The sequence below is a fragment of the Homalodisca vitripennis genome, chromosome 7, assembly GCF_021130785.1.
Source record: "Homalodisca vitripennis isolate AUS2020 chromosome 7, UT_GWSS_2.1, whole genome shotgun sequence".
In the NCBI taxonomy this organism is placed as follows: Eukaryota; Metazoa; Arthropoda; class Insecta; order Hemiptera; family Cicadellidae; genus Homalodisca; species Homalodisca vitripennis.
Window position 1 is genome coordinate 141,166,041 of NC_060213.1, and position 21,481 is coordinate 141,187,521.

A 21,481-nucleotide genomic window follows, 5' to 3' on the forward strand; every position below is an offset into this window, starting at 1 on the left:
TAATATTTAAAGTTTTACATGAATTATAAAATTTGATTATATGAATGGGCTAATAGTGTAACCATGTACATGACATATTCTTCAAATGAGAGGAGTCTCTGTTAGCATAAAATGCGTTTTATGTATTTGAATCGCAATAATCGTGACATATAACAAAAATTTGAGTAATCTTTTATTCCCCTCCAAAATTGTGCTGGATTAATATATGTATAATTGGGTTTTAAGAAATAAATACAGAAACGCTATTTATAGGTTTTACTATATAATTCAATAAATTTTACGAATTATGTGATTTACTTTGTAACAGTGATATATATAATTTCCTGCACTGCCAACAACACGAAGAGAAATAGAAGGTAAAGGGTAAAGATATATACTAAAAGGATATGAAAGAAATTAAAAGACGACTTTATCAATAATAGTGTCCTTATTTATCAAAATTCCGCACATTTGAAAGAATTGATCGATTTTTCACTCGTTCTCCCACCAACAACCACTATTTGTCTTTTTTGTTCCACTGTAAGCCACAGTGGTGATTTTCCTAATCTGTGAAGAGAAACCAAGGTCCATTAAGAACTCTGCGTCCTTGGCAATCTTTAGAGTAGCGTAGGGGAGTGAGGCTGTGTCTTTCAAATTCAGAGTTTCGATTCTTGAGGAGGTCAATAAAAATTTACAATTGGGTTCAAACCACTTTTCATTGTGAATTTTTATATACCAACCTGTTCTAAATAAAAAAATCCACTCGCGTAGAAACAATCTCAAATAGTCCCCATTACTAATTAATGAAAACAATTGATTTATGTACATATCTTGGTATGTAAATAAATCAATACAAATATACTATCTTAGTGACAATAGCACACCTGTCATATTCTTCTGTTTAACCATATTGGGTTTTCTGTGTACTCAACAGTTGAAATTTAGACACAGATCTTTATCAAATTTACCAATTGGTACAACTTTTGAACAGTTCTCTTGTTCCAAAGATGACGCAACATAAAGATTATTGTGTTTATTTAATTAAAACTCTCTCATCTGTGTTCAAATACGTGCTTGTAGATACTAAGCCCACCACTTAACGCCATAGTTAATGTTTCGAAAGAAACTTCAAGCTACAACTTTGTTATCAGCGGTTCGTTCTTTACATTACAAATGATTTTTATATCGTGATCTTAATGTAAAACAATGTGAATCCAGAGTCATGGAACTGTTACGGATAGGATTTACCATAGGCAATTCCCGGAAATTTGAAAAGTTTAAGTTAGTCCGAATGTCAGAGGTCCCTAGAGATCAGTGACAAATGCTGAAGAAACCAGGAAACCTTAAAGGACTGTGACTTCTACAGTTGTTCCAGAGATGATGGATATTACTCGTACATAGAATCTCAAAATGATCAATAGAAATGATACATATAAGCACGGGAATAATTTAAAATTATGCTTTCTTAATATTCAAGGCCTTATTAATATAAAAAATAATAAAATAAAAATTTTAGAAAGTGTTTAACACGATTTAAATAATCCTAAATTGGTTTGCATCACGGAACACTGGCTTAGGGGTGAGGGAGCACTGTTTGCCTTTCCATCTGGATACCATTGTGCCAGTGCATACAGTAGAAATAATCGTATTAGAGGGGGCTCACTCGTGTTTGTTCACAACTCATTAGAGTGAAGAGCCTGTGATATTATTCGCCTCTGCTATGAATTCCATTTGAAGTGTCCGCAAACTTCGTAGATAAATTAAGCATCCTAGTGGCGTCTATATCATTCAAAATCGGGTGATCCCAAAATGTTCCGTAAATCTTTAGAGGATTTATTGAGGCACTTTACAAATAGAGTAAGTACACTATTAGTAATGGGGGCGATCTAAACTACAAATGTGATCTAAACAACCGATAGTGAAACTACTGTTTTTAATTGCCTGACAATGTCTTTAAAAAATAACAGAATTTATTTAGGTTATTCAACCTGCCAAATTCCCTCCACCACGTTATCACCATGTTATTCTTTTGAATCTGGGGAGTATCACCAATTTCAAAAACCAAGAAAGCCAGTTGGAAATGACAGTTGGCCTGAAAACTGTTCTTCCTAACTGCTCAATGAACGGCCTTAGCACAAGTTTGGCCATAGCACATTAAATAACAATATAGTCTACCAATACAACCATAGTTCACACCTACTTTTCAACAACATGTGATCTCTTTTAACAGCTAAATCCCATTATAAATGTATTATTTTTAGATTGCCACATATTAAATAATACTAATCAATTTCATTTGATGTATACTATTTTCAACATTTTGTTTCTTATATTATTTATAAGTTTATATAAGAAAATCATTCTGTACATTCTATTTTAAAAATATGTGCCTAAATTTTCGCAGTTTAACTGGTACGTTTCGCATAGTAATAAAGGTAATACCATAGATTATAATTAATAATTAATTTTTATTTTGGTAAATAGTTTACTCATTTAAAAATGCGTACTAATATATTATATACTTTTTATAATAGATTAACTGTTAAAAGCAAAAATAAAATAAAAATACAAAAATATGCCGTGCCGTGACCAGGATTCGAACCTGGGTTATTGCGGCCACAACGCAATGTCCTAACCACTAGACGATCACGGCTATCTGGGCTTATTGTAGACCGGAATAGTTCGGCTAGAAGTGTAGCGGCGGTGAAAAGTATTACATCTGACAAGCCGAAAAGGGACGGCGGCACAACATGGCTAGGGCCCCGCATACATGTGATTTATTTTCAACAAGATGGAGCTCCTCCACATTATGCTCTTCCTGTGCGACAATGCACACTACCCGGATCACTGGATCGGTAGAAGAGGATCAATTGAGTGACTTTTTTATGGAGTCACTTGAAATCAGTAGTTTTTAAAAACATCCCACTGGTGTCCTAGACATGAAAAACAGGATCACTGCTGAGCGCAGAAAATTGACCAGAGAAGTTTAGAGAGGTTAGGTCAGAATTTGAAAATAGGTTATTTTTTTGCTTTAAAATAATAGCTACCAATTTGAACATTTTATTTGAAGTTTACAAAGGATTTACAACATTATTCAGTGAGTGATTTTGTTGTTATTAGCAGTAGTATAGTAGTTTGTAGACTAATAATTGTTGTGTAAGAAATTACATTATTGGCTGATACCAAACTGCTTGGCCGATTTCTATTTTTTTATACCAAAATACAGCATTTTTGTGGGCTTCAATTTGAGGTGTCACAAGGTATTAGTTTCCATTTCAAAATGTTGACTTTGCGTACGGAGGGATGGGGGTGAGCACTCTCATTTTGAAAATATTATATTTTTGTTCCTCCAATTAGTACTATACACTCCCGTTTACAGAATTTTGATACTTGGGCTATAAGTCTTTTATTACAAGTTTGAAGTTTTAAAATGAACACTCTCAATAAACACCCAAAAAGCTTCTCTGAACTCTCTCGTTCACTAAAACAAGACAAATTTCCAGAGGTCGTTGCTGATTTACATATATTTCTCTCTATATTTTTGTCATTTTTATAAGCGCGTTAAAATTAGAACATACAATTCTAAAAAAAAATAACTTTTTAAGTACTTATTAAATTAGCATTTATCGGTGGAAAACCTGAACGGAAAGACTTTAAATAAGACTAATAGAATGAAGTGTAGATAAATTCAAAAGTTTTTATTTTTAATATAATACCTGAATAAAACCTGCTATCCCCGTGGCGCTAAGTAACTGTTTACATTTTGCAGCACACAATGTTGTAAGCCTTCTTTTTTAAATAGACCACTATTCTAAATTGTACAAATTTTACTCATGTATTTATCAATAAATTATCGTATACACATTTAATAACTTTCTCCAAGACTAAACACAATATTAGTTAAAACACTATTTGAATTAAATAGAATATAAACTTTTAGTTCAAATAAATAAATCGTTACGAATAGTTGCCGAAAGGTAAAGAAAGCTTCAGTCTTCTTTAAACGAAACAGTCAAACAAGTCACAATCAGGGCAGAGACAGATTCCCAGTTTGTCCAAAAACAATCAGGAGAGCAACAGTTTAAATAATACAAGAGCAGCCAGACAAACAGTCTACACTGATAGAATACACAAGTAGTTGCTGTCTCTGGTCGATTGACTGAGAACCGACAACATCGTCAGTCTAGGAGAATTAGATTAAACCGCTGAAAATTTAAACATCCTATCCATCTCTCTTACTTCACAAGCAGTGCAGTTAACTAATGTATGGTTTATTGTACAGAAACAGAAATTAGTACATAGAATGTTTATTATATTCATTTAAATATTTGTTACAAAGTTTAACTCTGTTAATTTATTATGTTCGTATATTTTACTCTCGTTTTTATTGACTTATTTTATAGTGTTAACTGCCTCTTTTATGTAGTAATTATCTAAAAGTTTTGTATCTGTCTATCCTTACGATATCCAGGAAACGCAATGATCTATTCATGATATGCCTGTCACTCCATGGAATTTGGTTTAGCGCTAACAAATACCTTTTGATTGAGGAACCGTGATGGCAAAGAGAAAATATCAGAATAGATAAATTTGTGAACAAGCTGAGTTTCAAAATGTAAAATTTTATCATAAAGGTAAAAGAAAAAGTAATAAATTGGAAGTCAATGTTATAAAATTGTAAACAAGATTCGATTTCAGCACACAATTAATTGCGTTAGAGTACCCTCTCTATATTACTGAAATTTTGTTATTTAAACACTGTTGTGAAACCTAACATAATGAATAAACATGTTATTGTATCACGTGACAAGCTCTCTAAAAGATTTGAACCGAATGGACGAAAACAAGGGGTTGGAGATCTCTGAGGTCATAGTAATAAATAATCGATTTGCAAAGTTTACTTATAAGTTTAATTGTGGCAAATAGAACCTAAAAGCACCACTTCTAGATGTAAAATTAAAATAATATGTCTCGTTGCTAAAATAGAGTAGTAATGAACTTAAATTACATCTTGGGGGTGGGTCTAATGGTTTCAATGTTCTATGGAATTTTACCTACGAACTTAATAAATTAATCAAACATTAAAAATAACTTCCCTTCCACGTGGCGTCAGCTTCTTGGCTCGACATTTGCAGCTGTAATCGCAACAAGTAAGGGTAGAGTACTACAAATATAGAACAGGAATATTGGAAGTACTCGAAGCTGAACAAGAAGTTGATCTCAGAATTGTACTCAAAAGTTCTAAACCAGAGTAGTACTTGGTTAATGCTCGACAGCAAGATCTTCAGCTACAAAGTTCAAGAGAACAAATTACTACGCGTGCCAATTACGTTATTATTCTGCCAACAATTTAGTTCCAAACACAACGGAGACAAATGATACTAACCAGTAATGAGTAAATGGGTTACAATAATCTATACATAATATACAATTTATCTTTAGCTAGCTCACGTTTTTAAAATTTACTTTTCTGTATTTCTGTATATCTATCCACACTACATCTCAAGAATAAAATGGGTTATAAAAAACCCTCAGCGAAATTGCTCTAAACGCGGTGTGTTGTACTCCTACCTTATTTATTACAGATTATTTGACTACTGATATTACTATTTAATGATTAAACGTCATATTTTTATTTATTTATTTTATTAAGCCTATATTTCAGTCTTCAGATTATTAAAGAAATAAAATATTCATACGCTTGTTAAATTAAATCTGTAACAAATTCTAAGTTACGATTAACATAACTATGTTACAGCAAGTAATGTTATATCAACATAGTTTGAATTTATAATCTACGTGGAATTTTACATGTAATAAACTGTTAATTATCTTGATCATGGTATTTTTTAGTATATTGGTGTGTGAAATTCAGTATCAAAAGTAAATTTAAATTTACTCGTAGTTTAGTTTTAGTGCAAAATGTAGAATCTTTCTATAAGAATAGGCTGTTCGTATTTCTAAGTGATTTTTTCACATACTTTATAGAATATAATGTTTGAACTCTCTTCCCCTAAACAACTAATTTACAACTAATACCTTTGAAATATTTTACCAACCACTTCAAAAATAGACCCTCTCTTTTAGTTCTGCCCGTACATTTTATAAATGTTTCTATTTTCTACGCAATTTCTGTCAGGGCTCCTATATTTAGTTGAGACACAGATGTTACAATAAAAACGCATGTTTTATGCCGATTATCACACCAAACGTACTCATTTTCTGAAAAGGTCTCGGTACGGACTCTGAAAGGACAGTTTACATTAGATTTTCTGCATTTTGGTTTGTCGTGAAATCTGAATAAAAGTAATAAATTTGTACTTAAACGTTGATTATGTTTTATTTGACAGGAGTTAAGTAATATTTCAACCTTTATTATATTTTATATTAGGCCACTATTTTTGGAAGAGGTTTTTGTTACCAAGTACATAAAAAATTACTTTATTAGAAATAACAAGCTTTATTTGACTTGAATTGAAAATTATATTATATATATATATATATATATATATATATATATATATATATATATATATATATATATATATAGCCCTCACAATCTTCTGAACAAATTTTCAACCCGTATGAATAATTTATCTACTGTACAACTAGAGATATCTGAAGACGGTGTCGGTAAGGCCAAATACCACCTGGGTCACCAATGATGACCACAGCAGGAAATAAGTAAGACAATCAATGAATTTACATAATTTCCAAAAAAAAAATTATATATATGATAACGAAAGAGTCCTCCATATTTTACATATTCGAACACAAAACTAGGACGTATAATTAGTTTAATTATTTGAAAGAATTTCGTACATATTGCATGCTTTATGTTACACATTTTTAAATGATTCGAGCATACAACACACGCTTTTTAATTTTAGGTTTAGTTCAATGTTCTCCTATTATTTGCACACAAAGCCTTTTTTGTTCACTTAGGACAAGAAGGACCTCTTATTGATGTTAGGCTTAAAGTGACCTTTGTGTCCTTGTTTCCAGAGTGACAGGATATTCAAGATGGGTAAGGTTGAAGGTAGGGGCCACTTCCTGTTGAGATCACATGAGGAAGGATATCGAGCTATGTCTGAGTCATGTCACCTTTGAAGATAGGAAGGCCAAGTTTGCTCCAGCCTCTCCAGACAAAGCGGGCGGGCACAGGGCACCCTCTGTCCAGTCATACAGCAATATGGGATTTCCACCCACTCAAGTAGTCATCCACCACAGTAGACCAAACCTATTGATCCTCCCTTCCACCCCAGTATCCCTAAATTTCATATCATATCTGATATCTGCAGTTTTTGATAAATGAATAAAGCAATCGTGTGTTTTGTAATTTTTGTTTAATTTTTAAGGATTCATACCTCCTATCACAAAACCAGCGTGGGTAACAATCGTTTTCCTCTCTTACAAAAATACCCTTAATGGGTTTCAAGAAAATCGGATTGTGTACTTATATAATGCAAATTGGTTTTCGGATCCTGGACAAAAAAGATAAACCTCACAATACAATACGTCACCTTTGGGATTCGCAGAAGTGTTAGACTGTGGCTGTGAAATGAAATGTCACATTTACAATCGACTACTCCAATAACAATGTGAATTATAGTGATCCTCAACTGAGATAGTGATATTACTTAATTTTGTGTACCAAGTGACCTTCGCTTCGCACATCCAAAACGTAATAGTTTTATGTCATTATTTCAATATTTCATATTATGACTCGGTGATGCCTGTGAAAATATGCTATACCTGTTCAAAGTGTCATATTTTTTTAGTTATCCCGCAGTTGTCTATTATAACATTAAATTTAGGGTTTCCTCTTTTCGTCTAAAATATTCCCCTGCTAACTTAGACACAGCTAAGAGTAGATTCCGGTGTACCCGGTAGACCACGAGCGTACTTCACGCCTCATAGATCGAGAGTTGATTGTCGGCCATTACTTTCCGACACGGCCCGACTGTTGCGAATCACTAATATCCGGTGCCTATTTCTTATTAACTATCGTAGTACCCTTTCTAATGCCAGTCGAACAAGATAGTAAAAATACTTACTCAGCCATTTCCCAAATCAGCCTCCTAATTGAATTTCGAACTTTAGACGATCCCCTTTCGGCCTTCCCAACAATGCGTTGACGTTACTTTTGATATTATACAAGGTTAATTACAACAGTACATTTATATTATTAGTGTTTTACATAATATTGATATTAAAACTATTTAATATTTTTTAATAAATATAAAACGGGAGATAAGCATTGGACTATTATTAAAATTTAAATTGGTCCACATTTCTTTATTGTTAATTACACAGCTTTCTCTTCCTGTTTTATGTGATACACTATTTAGTACAAGAAAAATAAGTACATCTACTATTTAATCTTTTTACAGTGCAGTTAAAATCTTGACTTACTATAAACTTGATACACAGTTAAGGAATTCGCTAAGATTGTATATGTATGTATGAGTATATGTATATGTGTGTGTGTGTGTGTGTGTGTGTGTGTGTGTGTGTGTGTGTGTATGTTATATATATATAATATATATATGATAAAATATTATATATCAAAATATATATCATAAAAATATATATATATATATATTTTATATACATATTAATCTTCAATAAGAAATCTTCATATGTTTAAATTAAACACTTTCTATATTTCGGCTTAAGCCTTCTTCAGGAAATTACAAAAATATAAATAGGGCTATAAGAACAAAATAAACATAAAAATGTCATATAATTTAATAAACAGTGGAAGCGATTCAACAGCATCGCTTCCACTGTTTATTAAATTGTATGAAATGTATTGCATCATATTGTTTATTATTATGATCATGTATGATGTCTGTAAATGTGTCTTTATTGCTATCCTTGAAAGCCCTTTAGTAGTCACGAACGGGTAAATCAAAATAGTGAGATTCTCATTTCACATCTACACATTGTACACGTATTTTTCTTATGAAATCTATTATTTGTCTCAATAATAGAGACAATCTTCTAATATATAATCTTCATGTGATAGTCGATACAGATCATGTAGTCTTATACACGAGCAGAATCACCTAGACATGAAGTTGATTGCCCTTGTTTACGTGTCAGTAGACGATCAAATGATCAAACCCACTACGTCAATCAATTTTCCAGCGCCAGGAGCTTGAGATGTGGCGACCTATGTACTGATACACTTCACATCATCTTCATGTGATAGTCGATGCAGATCACAGTCTTATACACGAGCAGAATCACATAGACATGAAGCTGAATGCCCTTGTTTACGTGTCAGTAGACGATCAAATGATCAAACCCACTACGTCAATCAATTTTCCAGCGCCAGGAGCTTGAGATGTAGCGACCTATGTACTGATACACTTCACATCATCTTCATGTGATAGTCGATGCAGATCTTGCAGTCTTATACACGAGCAGAATCACTTAGACATGAAGCTGATTGCCCTTGTTTACGTGTCAGTAGACGATCAAATGATCAAACCCACTACGTCAATCAATTTTCCAGCGCCAGGAGCTTGAGATGTAGCGACCTATGTACTGATACACTTCACATCATCTTCATGTGATAGTCGATGCAGATCATGCAGTCTTATACACGAGCAGAATCACGTAGACATGAAGCTGATTGCCCTTGTTTACGTGTCAGTGACGATCAAATGATCAAACCCACTACGTCAATCAATTTTCCAGCGCCAGGAGCTTGAGATGTAGCGACCTATGTACTGATACACTTCACATCATCTTCATGTGATAGTCGATGCAGATCATGCAGTCTTATATACGAGCAGAATCACGTAGACATGAAGCAGATTGCCCTTGTTTACGTGTCAGTAGACGATCAAATGATCAAACCCACTACGTCAATCAATTTTCCAGCGCCAGGAGCTTGAGATGTGGCGACCTATGTACTGATACACTTCACATCATCTTCATGTGATAGTCGATGCAGATCATGCAGTCTTATACACGAGCAGAATCACGTAGACATGAAGCTGATTGCCCTTGTTTACGTGTCTGTAGACGATCAAATGATCAAACCCACTACGTCAATCAATTTTCCAGCGCCAGGAGCTTGAGATGTAGCGACCTATGTACTGATACACTTCACATCATCTTCATGTGATAGTCGATGCAGATCATGCAGTCTTATACACGAGCAGAATCACGTAGACATGAAGCTGATTGCCCTTGTTTACGTGTCTGTAGACGATCAAATGATCAAACCCACTACGTCAATCAATTTTCCAGCGCCAGGAGCTTGAGATGTGGCGACCTATGTACTGATACACTTCACATCATCTTCAAGTGATAGTCGATGCAGATCATGCAGTCTTATACACGAGCAGAATCACGTAGACATGAAGCTGATTGCCCTTGTTTACGTGTCTGTAGACGATCAAATGATCAAACCCACTACGTCAATCAATTTTCCAGCGCCAGGAGCTTGAGATGTAGCGACCTATGTACTGATACACTTCACATCATCTTCATGTGATAGTCGATGCAGATCATGCAGTCTTATACACGAGCAGAATCACGTAGACATGAAGCAGATTGCCCTTGTTTACGTGTCAGTAGACGATCAAATGATCAAACCCACTACGTCAATCAATTTTCCAGCGCCAGGAGCTTGAGATGTTGCGACCTATGTACTGAGACACTTCAGATCATCTTCAGCTCGATAACTCCTTCTAACGCTAATCCTGTAAGTTGAAATTCTGGTAATTTTCTTCATTATAGAGAATATTGCAGTTAATTTTAACGGAGTAGTAGATTTGTAATGAAAAAATGAAGAAAACACTACTTGTATTTGAGATTTATGAAAAAGTTTCTAAAGATGTATACATTGTTTTATTTTGTAACTATTTCTTATTGACTGAGCGTAAGCGAAGCCCTTTAGCTCAGGGTTTTCTGAAAAATCAAATTATAACTATTAATTTATATTCTTATTAATAATTTAAACTAATAAATATAACTAACTACTATATATAATATATATACTATATATAATAATAACTAATAATAATAAATAATAATAATATATAATAATACTATATATAATATAACTAACTAACTAATAAATATAAATAATACCATAATTTTCCAAATTGTGTTGGACGAGGCCTTTCGAAACCAAAGGTTTCATTATCAGGTGACTCCACAAATAAATATTTACATTATTTTTATTAAAATTAAAAATCCGGAATTTTAAATAAGGCCATTTTCATTGTTTATGAAATTTTCTTTATTTATGTTCATGTGTAGTGTTTCCAAAGCATTTAAATTCATTGGTTTTGTTACTTCTTTTATTATTTTAGATTGATAATTGATGTTCTGTGTCCTGATTCAATGCAATGCTTAGCTACAGCAGATTTTTCAACTCTTCTGTGTGTGATAAATGCTCTTTAAATCGTGTTTGTTCTTTTTGTTTTTCTAATATAAATTTTGTCACAATCATTGTCAATCAATGTCACAATTCCATTTCATAAATTCCTTGTTCACTTTAACAACACTGTAACACAAATGATGTCCTTATACGTGCTTTGTTAATTGTAATTAAAAATAAAAATCACCTTTAAGAAATACATTAAATATTGAAAATTGACCGGAAACCGTTAAAAGTTTCAGTCCAGTAAAGACGCTACCCATATTCTGCGTTTACCTACTTACCGAACATATTTCCTTATTTATGATTGAAAGTTTTAAGATGTGGCGCTACTTTTTACAAAAAGTTATTAGTTTTAGTCATTTTTACTTTGTGCACTATTTTCCGACATAATTGCTACATACTCTCCAGATACTTACGTTGTATGTGGTTAAGAGAACGGCCTGTTGTTTCGACATCGTTTAACAGCGAATGCGCAATGTTTCCTGGAGACCTCCTCGTCTGTGGAACTTACTCTTACACTTCCCATGAACATAGACACAGAAGGTAGCTTTTACCTGTCTAGTACCTATGTAAATCATATTGTCAACCGTGAAATTTTTGCTAAGGCAAGCGTTCCATTCCTATGTAACTAAGTTATACTTAAAATATTTTTTAGCTGAAGTTCATCAAAGAGGCAGAAACATTGGTTTACATTTAAAATTTAGAAAATTATTATTGTAAACTGCTTGATCAATAGTGTAATGCAGATTGTATAGAAGAAATTATTGCCTAATTTTAAATTTAGTTTGGACCAATGATCAATAAACTATATAATACAATAAAAGTGTTCTTAAACGCTGTTATAAAAACCACCTCATTGTACAAAGCCATGCATGTTTGCACATAAGGTAATCGAATTTTGTTTGATCGAAAGTAATTGAAAAGAGCCGAAAGAAGACGCTTTATTATCGAAATTGGTTTTCGTTCATATATTTCTTGACCGGAGCACAAGGCAAACTCCACAATAATACTGGAAATATCTTAGAAAATTAATTTTAACAGACCGAGATTCATCCTTACAAATTTATTGTACTGAAAAACGTATCAACACCAAGCAAAAACCACGAAAGATAGAGGCAGGAAATATGGTACATACCTTCATAATGCGCCCAAGAGGCTCACGAAGGAACGACCATCAATTTTATCTCAGGAATGTTTAGAACGTGATAGAAAAAGAATACGTGAATACAGTGTACTACTTTTCAAGAGGAAATTACGTGCGAAGCCGCGGGCGACTGCTAGTCATTACTTAAAAATATACCTTAGTCATGACTTTTTACAGCTGAAACCCTAGATTAAAATTCAAATGTAAGTACAGTTATTTACATTGATGCTACCTTCTTAAAATGTAGGAGTATGTAGCACCATATGTATTTTAAAGGCTTAGCTGAAGTTGTATATACTCAGCTAAAATGTATAGTCTATGACTCATTGCATTCTCTCTAGATCCTGCGCACAGACAGACAGAAATGAAGTTTTCACAACCTTACACTTGACAGAAGAAAACTTTTGCTATTCTATTGAACGATAAGCTTCATCAACGTTGATTCAAATCCCTTGCCTGAGTAAAAGTACCATGGAACATTGGAATTGTTCAGATTAAACTGTACTCGAAATACCCCTTCGGATGTTTAGACAAATCCTATACATTACGGATATGACTATCGTCAAACATGACGTTGCCTGTACTGAAATTAAATTACAAGACAAATTTAAAGTCCATAGTCAATTCGTTCTTTAAGGGGATTCAGCACCCTTGAAATGGTAAAAAAAATATTTTTTTACAAAAATTTTTTTTTTATAAAATGTTAATTTAGTTATAAACAAGAAAAATATAATAAAAAAGTCGAATACTTGTTTATTTCATGTGTAATTGGCGTTATTCTAAAGCATTACAAGCCTCACCGCGCGGATGCAAAAGGTAGGCTAGTGCAGTGTTTACTCCATTCCTCCTATGCAGTTGCATCTTGTTATAGTATTCCATTTTTATTATATTATATACTTGGCTTTGTTTACTTTGAGGTCTATGAGTCACCTGTTTCAAAAATAACCTATAATAACAAAGTGTAAACAAATGATGTCAGTAGTTCTTTTTTTTTTTTTTTTTTTTTTTTTTCAAAAAGCTTTAATTTCTGGTTCAATTACTACAAGTAAATAATTATACACAGAAGTTTGAATCATAGAGAACAGAAGAACATAGAAATATTAACATTAGTGGGTTTGCTCCAATGGAGACACCCTATAAACATAATACAGTTAACAGAAAATAAACAATAAAAATTAGTACTTGACAAACAATGTAAGTTTCAAATTATAATAAAATGTCTTGAGCAAGACGTGCTTTCAGTCTTCTGTTGACAGTTCTTTGGCCAATGTTAAAATGGACAGCACCTGTTGATTGGTCCAGAGTTTCTAGAAAATGTAGCACTTAGTTTTCGGATGTAGTCACAGATGGTCGGAATTTCTAATTCATTATGAATCTGTCGGTTTCTAACAAACCATGGAGAATTTGTTGCTATTCTCAAAAACTTGTTTTGGAATACTTGAAGTTTGTTCATTTTTTGATTTATGGAGGCAAGGACCCCAAACTGGACAAGCATAAGTTAAGAGGGGTCTGAATATTCCTTGGTAGATAAAAGAGCGCATTTAAGTTTAAGAGATGATCTTCAATTGATAATTGGGTACATTTGTGCCAATCTTGTGTTTGCTTTGATTTAATTTTGAATTTATGTGCTGTTTCTAAGTAAGTTTAGAGTCTAATAAGACACCCAAATATTTAACAGTTCTGTCATTTTCATTCCATGGTATGATGTTATCTTGAATTTCTATATTCCTTAAGGGATTGAATTTTCTTAGCGAAAATATTTTCGCTTCACATTTTAGAGGGTTTAAGTGCGATTTTCCAATTAACGAACCAATCCAACAGTAGGTCTGTATCAGTCTGAAGCATGTCAAACTGCTGTGTCAATGTCTTGATGTTGGGAAATCAAGGCAGTGTCATCAGCGAAAAGAGCAAGCGTAGAATGAGCTGGAATGGGTAGGTCATGCATGAACATATTAAACAGGATAGTCCTAAAATTGAGCCTTGTGGCACACCAGCCCGGATCTGTCGAACAGTGGAATGAGTAGAATTTATTTTTACTGAAAAAGTCCGGTTTTCTAAAAATGATTCGATGATGTTTTGCAAGTAATTTGGAAGTCCAGTTTGAAATAGCTTATACAGAAAGGCCTTTGTGCCATACTTTGTCAAAGGCCGCTGAGCAACATCCAGAAACAAAGCAGCAGAGTGTCTTTTATTTTCAAACCCTTGCACTATTGTTTTGTGTTAACCTCGCAAGTTGCTGCGTAGTAGAATGTTTTGCCCTAAAACCGAATTGGTGGGGAGGAATACATTGAGCATCTTCAATGAATCTGCATAGTCCTCTTCTGTATTAGCTTTTCAAATACTTTTGCCAGAGTGGGTAGTAGGCTGATGGGTCTGTAACTAGAGGGATTTCTAACAGGGCTTACCGGGCTTGTGGATAACAATAACTTCAGCATGTTTCCAGGATTTAGGAAAGTAACCAACGTGTAGGCATGCATTAAATAAAGTTTTTAATAGCTGATGGGCTGTTGGCGGGAGTTCCTTTAATATTAAGTTTGTTATCAAGTCATACCCAGGAGCTTTCCTCAACGGTAGGTATTGGATAACATTTCTAATTTCAGATGTTGAGATATACTGAGTGGGAAGCTCAGCAGATAAGATTGTGCTATTTAAAAAACCTGTTGACTTCATCTTCAGTTTGCAAATTAACAGTAGGGTTAGGGGAAAAGCATTTTCAAAATAATTCGCAAAAACCTCACATTTTTCAGAGTCACTCTGGTACGTCTCCTGGCCTTGTTGAAGGGGAGGGATCGTAGAAGGCGTTCTGAGAATTCTTTTGGTTGCCAGCCACATTGAACTATCGCCTGGGTTTAATTTCACTCAAAATATTTCTGATAGTCATTAATTTTGAAAATATCTAATTCTGATTTTATTTTCCTGATGTGAGCCTGTTAAGCTGCATGCGATCTTCTGGATGCCTGTGTCTCTGCCACCGTCTCTCTAAAAACATGTTTTTCTTTAATTAAATTAAGAATTCTTTGCGGAGGGCGATTAGGACAAAACATGGTTTGTGATTGTTTTGCGACTGCTTTTTTAACCGAATTTTTAATCAGCTCAGTGAATTGTAGTACACAGTTGTCAATATCTTCGAAAGACTGTAAAACAATTCGGCAAGATAATATTAGTTTCTAATTCGTTATGAAATACAGCCCAGTCAACTTTTACCATTTATTAGTTTCAATGGAGGATTGGTAAAATCGGGTTTAATTGAAAAGTTACAATTACTGGTAAGTGGTCAGACGTTAACTCGCATAAGGTTTGCTGTACTATCGGTTCATTGAAATTATTAAACAAAACAATATCTAATATGTCAGGTTGCTGGTTTCTCTGCCACGGATAAAATGTTGGTTCTACAGGAGCAGATATATTAATAGTTGTACGCATCAAGTAGTCATTCAATTTATTACCCTTTGGGTTATTAGTGCGACATCCCCATAAAGTGTTTTTACTGTTTAGATCTCCCATTAAAATAGTAGGACTATTATTATAGAGAATCCTATTAAAATCTTCATCAACAAAACGTTTGTTAGGAGGTAAGTATGCTGATACTAATGAAAAGTTGAGTCCATTTTGTAAAATTATTTTTTATGGAAACAGCTTCTAAACTTTGTAACTGGGGAGCAAGAAATTCGTGGTGTTTTATGTTTCTTTTGATCAAAATTGCGACACCCCCCCAGAGGCATGAGGAGCCACTCGGTCCTGTCTGTAAATAGAATAGCCACTTATTTTAAATTTATCATTGGGCAGGAAGTGAGTTTCAGTGACACATGCTAAACATCTATATTATGTCTTACTAGGAAATCTGTAAAGAGATGTTTTTTGTCTTTCAAAGCCATTGGCATTCCAATTGAGAAACAATTAGTTTTTTTAAAGAGAGTTGGGGCCCTGATTGTTAGTCACGGGCATTTTTAAAGAAAGAAGCAATAACCTGCTGAATAACCTTTTTCAACTGGGGTATGAGTATTTTTACTACATTGCTTATTATTTCGTCAAGACCTGAGATGTTACCTGCTTCCAGAGAATTGTGGATCCTCTACGGAGTTTGCAGTTGAAGGAATGTACGACGGATGAGCCACCTCAGCATAGCTGGGGGAGTTCATATTCAACGGAGATCGAGGTGGAGATGATTTTGGTTGAGTTTTCCCTAGGTTCGTTGAGTTTTCGGGTCGTGTCGTTGTTTGTAACTTGTGGACGAGATTCTTGGTCGTTCCCTATGGAGGATTTCTTGCGACCGGTCAATTCTGCTTGATGCCCTGGTAGTATTTACACCTCCTGTAATTTGAAGTATGTTCCTCGCCGCAGTTAACACACACTGGTTTTTGGTTTCTTTACTGACACGGGCAGTCTGAATAGAGATGGGATCCCGAGCACCGCACACAGCGAGGGGTCCAGTTTGCAGAAGTTTTTTGTGTGACCAAAGTCTTGGCATCTCAGACACTGTGGGATGTTTTTTGACTTCCTTTTAATTTCCACTTTAACTATGGCGTGAAACAATTGTTCAAGGTTCATAATATCGCGACCACTTTCCGAATTCTCCAGCTTACAAAACAGAGTGGCATTGGACTTTTGTTTTTTGTTGAACAATCTTGATAACTTTAATGGTCGGGTAACCCATGTCACATAACTCTTGATTGATTTCTTCGTCAGTTAGAGAGTAGGGAACATTTACGAATGATCACTTCAAGGTTTTTGTCCTGGGAAGGTTTTAAACGTGAAAAAACTTTACTTGATTTGTTTCATAAAAGTTAGTTAGTTTCCTGTAGTCATTTATTTCTGTTAGGTTTATCTTGATCGATTTAGCTTTGATTTCAGTTGTGAAACTTGATATTACATTACACTTAATATCTTTTATTATTTCTTGGTGGTTATTTACGTCACGCAAAAATATTGGTGGATCTTAGATCGTGATTTATTTTTCTTTATATCATCAGGAGATCCTTGTTCCATTTCATGTCCTTGTTGTGAGGAAGGAAGACAGTAGCTATGGATCTGCAACATTGGTATGGGTTGGTTCAAGTATCTTGAATCGGTTTTTTGAATGAATCTCACTCACATCGAGGTAGTACTTCTTAGGAGGTGGAGAAAGCATTTGCAGTTTTAGTAATATGTCGCTTTTTTGGATTCACGAAGTCGTTGTTGTTATCGGGAAGAGGAACAGTTAGCATTTCATTCAATGTCTAACGTCGAACTTTGTCCGAGCGGGAACAATTCATTAAGCCTGGCTGGCTGTCATAGCGGTAGGAGTAGGTTTAAAACATTTTAGGTTAAGCCTTTGTTTACAATATTTGAATTGAACATCAAAATTTTCTTGTGTGAACGAATCTTGTGAATTAATCAAACAAATACAATCTAAACCACGGTAAAAAGTTAAAAAACAATAATTAAAAAACACTTAAATAAAACTTTTGAACAAAACAATTCGAAGAAAATAGCGGACTAGAAAACACTAGGTAAAACTGTTTTGTCAGTCAGCTGAAGATCACCAGTAGTTCTTCAGTTAGTAGATGTCAATGTAATCAGATGTGTTTGAGAGGTTTTTTATAATAGTCTTTATTAGTGAAACATTATCTACTTGTGTTACAATGGGTAGGAAAAGTAAGAAAAGGCTTGTGATGAGCCAGAAAAATAGGAAGAGTATTATGGAACGGTGGAAATCTACAAATGAACAGGAACCTAACCTAAACCCAGCTTTAGGCCAAACAACCACAGAAACTGTTTCTGAAACATTACCATCAAATCAAGGTAAAACTAGTGTTGATGAGGAACAAGCAGGAAAAAAACTGGATTTGCTCTATATCATAGCTATAATGATAATATTGATGTTGATGAAAATGCAACTACATACTTATTAGTTGATAAAGATCAGCTAACAGCATTTATATGCACATTTCCCTGTCCTGATTGTTTATCTGTTGGTAGTGTAGTTTTGGAGACACTAAATGTAAATGGGTTTGCCATTACTTTTAAAATATATTGCAGTGAATGTGCCTATAGCTCTCGGTTTGATACTTCGGCTAGAATACAGCAAAAAGCCAAAACACCATCGTTTGATGTAAACAGACGCATGGTTCAAGCTTTCTCTTCTATGGGCAAAGGACTAAGGGGCATTCAAACTTTTCCGACGTACATGAACATGAAATCCAATTAGAATAAATCTTATAATGCCCACAAGAAAGCCTTACTTCTATCAGCAACTCAAAATGTTGAAAAAAATCTTGAACTTGCGCGCTGCGAGGTTCGTAAAGCTAATACTTTATTGGGAGGTATTGTACTGATCAACCTTTGGAATTGACAGTGAGTTATGATGGCAGTTGGCACAAGAGAGGTTTTACCAGTAAATATGGGGTTGGCTGTTGCATTGAAATGAACACAGGTCTTGTCATTGATTTTGAAGTTTTATCAAAATACTGTCGAAGCTGTGACATAATGTCAAACAAACTAAAAGAAAAGCCTGCAGAACTAAAAACTTGGATGGCTTCTCACAAGCCGAATTGTGAAAAAAACTACGATGGATCATCTCCTATGATGGAGGTCGTTGCAGCTGAGAGGATTTGGTCCCGTTCATTGGCTCATGGGTTTCGGTATAAAACTCTAATATCTGATGGTGATTCAAAGACACTTGTCCACTTGAATTCACTGAAACCTTATGGTGACCTGGAAATTGAAAAGATTGAATGTGTCAATCATGTTTCCAAAAGACTAGGTACGGCTCTGAGGTATGTTGTCCAAGACAATAAAAAGACCGGATGCACATTAGGCGGTAAATCTCTTGGTAGCCTAAAAGACACAACAATTACAAAGCTCACCGCATACTACCATAATGCCATTCAAAACAACATTGGCAGTGTTGAAAATATGATAAAAGCAGTATTTGCTACTTTACATCACTGCATGTCCACCGACGATAAACCACAGCACATGAATTGTCGAGTTGGAGATGAATCATGGTGTTTCTACCAGAGAGCCCTTGCGAAAGGAGAAAACCCGCCATCCCATAAAAATAAAATAAGGCAAGATGTGATGGCAAAGATTATGCCAATTTATCAAAGACTAGGTTCTACAACATTACTATCTAGATGTGTTGATGGGAAAACTCAAAACGCAAATGAAGCTCTTCACGGTGTTTTATGGTCTAAATGCCCAAAAACTATATTTGTTTTTAAAAGTACCCTACTTATGAGACTCAGTGAAGGCATCTGTACTTACAACACAGGGTATCTGAAAACAGTAACTGATATCCAACAAACATCTGGCTTTGGAACCAGTCCTGGTACGAACACTGCGAAAATCGCCAAATCTTTTGACGCCTCGAGGCTTAGCATAGCAACAAAAAGGAAATATGCTAAATACCAAGACTACAAAAGGAAGAAAAGATTAGCAGTAATGAGGGAAGAAGAAAGAAGATTGGAAGGAGAAGGGACATCATATGGTGCAGGACAGTTTTAAGAGTAAGTCATATTTTTTAAATAGGCCTAGGCTAAATAAATTTGTAGCTTACCAGTAAATTAGCCTATGAGAAATTTTATAACCCATGAATATTCATAATATTGATGTATAAATGGTCTTTACTATCTATAAATCAATATATAATTGCATAAAAATATTTAACTGTACCAAAATACACAGTATTTAGATATCAATATATTGTCTAACTTTAATTGCGATTATCCGAAAGTTTATATTTTCTTTGTTTTCAGGAGGAAAATTGGATATTACTTGAAAACCGTTAAAGATAGATCCATGATTTTTTTGTGAAACAATATAGTACTACAAGCTACCTTTTTATGTATTTTGATCAATATTGGACCATTGGTGTTTTGTAAAAAAAATGTTTTTTAAAATGTTGTAACAGTTTTTTTATGAGTTGAAAAAATAATTTAAAAAACAGTGTTTCTGTAGATGCAATAATGAAAATACATAAATTTTTTGAGCATAAAAATATCTTTCATTTAACACCAAAATCATCTATTTTGATCAAGTAGTTTTTTCAGAATAACATTTTTATTAAATTAACATTTTTCTGAAAAAACGTTATTTTTTTGGTAACGTTAAATACAAAATTTTTTTTTAACTTTTTTATGTATGTTAGGGCTCTATGACCAAACAACAATAAAAAAATTCCATGCAAAATTAAATATAAAAAAAATGTTGCAAGGGTGCTGAATCCCCTTAAATATACAGCGCAAAACTGACAAACAGATATATAACTAAGAGAGTATAGAAAACCTGAAGTGCATAGCTCAATTTATTCCTGTCCTGAGTTTTAGGATTTGGAAACGTTCAGCTAAATTCTGTGGAAGGTCAGTTCTATCTTTTCCGTGCACAAATAACACAATTGCATCGCCAATGAAGTAAAGAAGAAGCCTTGCAATACGAATCAAACTATTACAGACCAATTAAATTTATTGCATGAGTTACTATATTACTTTTTTTAATTCAAATGATTTGACCCAGTAACTTGTATTTGCAAATTTGGTTATTTTACTGATCTGATTTTCTTGTTGCTAAAAATAATGCCAATGGAAAGACAGACAGTTATGACATTTTCCAGCCCAAAACTTCGCCCACGCTCAGCCAATAAACGGTATTTCCTATTATTAACATTACACCTTTACAACTTAGAAAAATGTGGAATAGTTCATTCTTATACAATAAACTCTACCTACTCATGAAGAGCACAAAGCAATACAAGATTGGTTGTTGGAACATAGATGATCTATTTCTTTCTTCAAACTCCCATGAGTTCAATAGTTTATTCAGGGTCCAGACATGGTGAAATACTCACGGGTAGTTAATTAATTACGTTCTAGTAATTGTATTAGTTGCACAGAGGGACAACATTTGCTGTGAGTGTGGCAGCACTGGTCTGTCTCAGGTGTTTACAGAGGGGATTCCCTCGAGAGACAGTTGGG

At 34.0% G+C, this 21,481-nt stretch overlaps 1 non-coding gene across 1 annotated transcript; it reads right to left on the reverse strand.

Moving 5' to 3' along the window:
- Positions 1-2,560: 2,560 nt before the first annotated feature.
- Positions 2,561-2,632, reverse strand: Trnah-gug. Its single transcript has one exon. It is a non-coding gene; the product is annotated as a tRNA-His (tRNA).
- Positions 2,633-21,481: the final 18,849 nt, after the last annotated feature.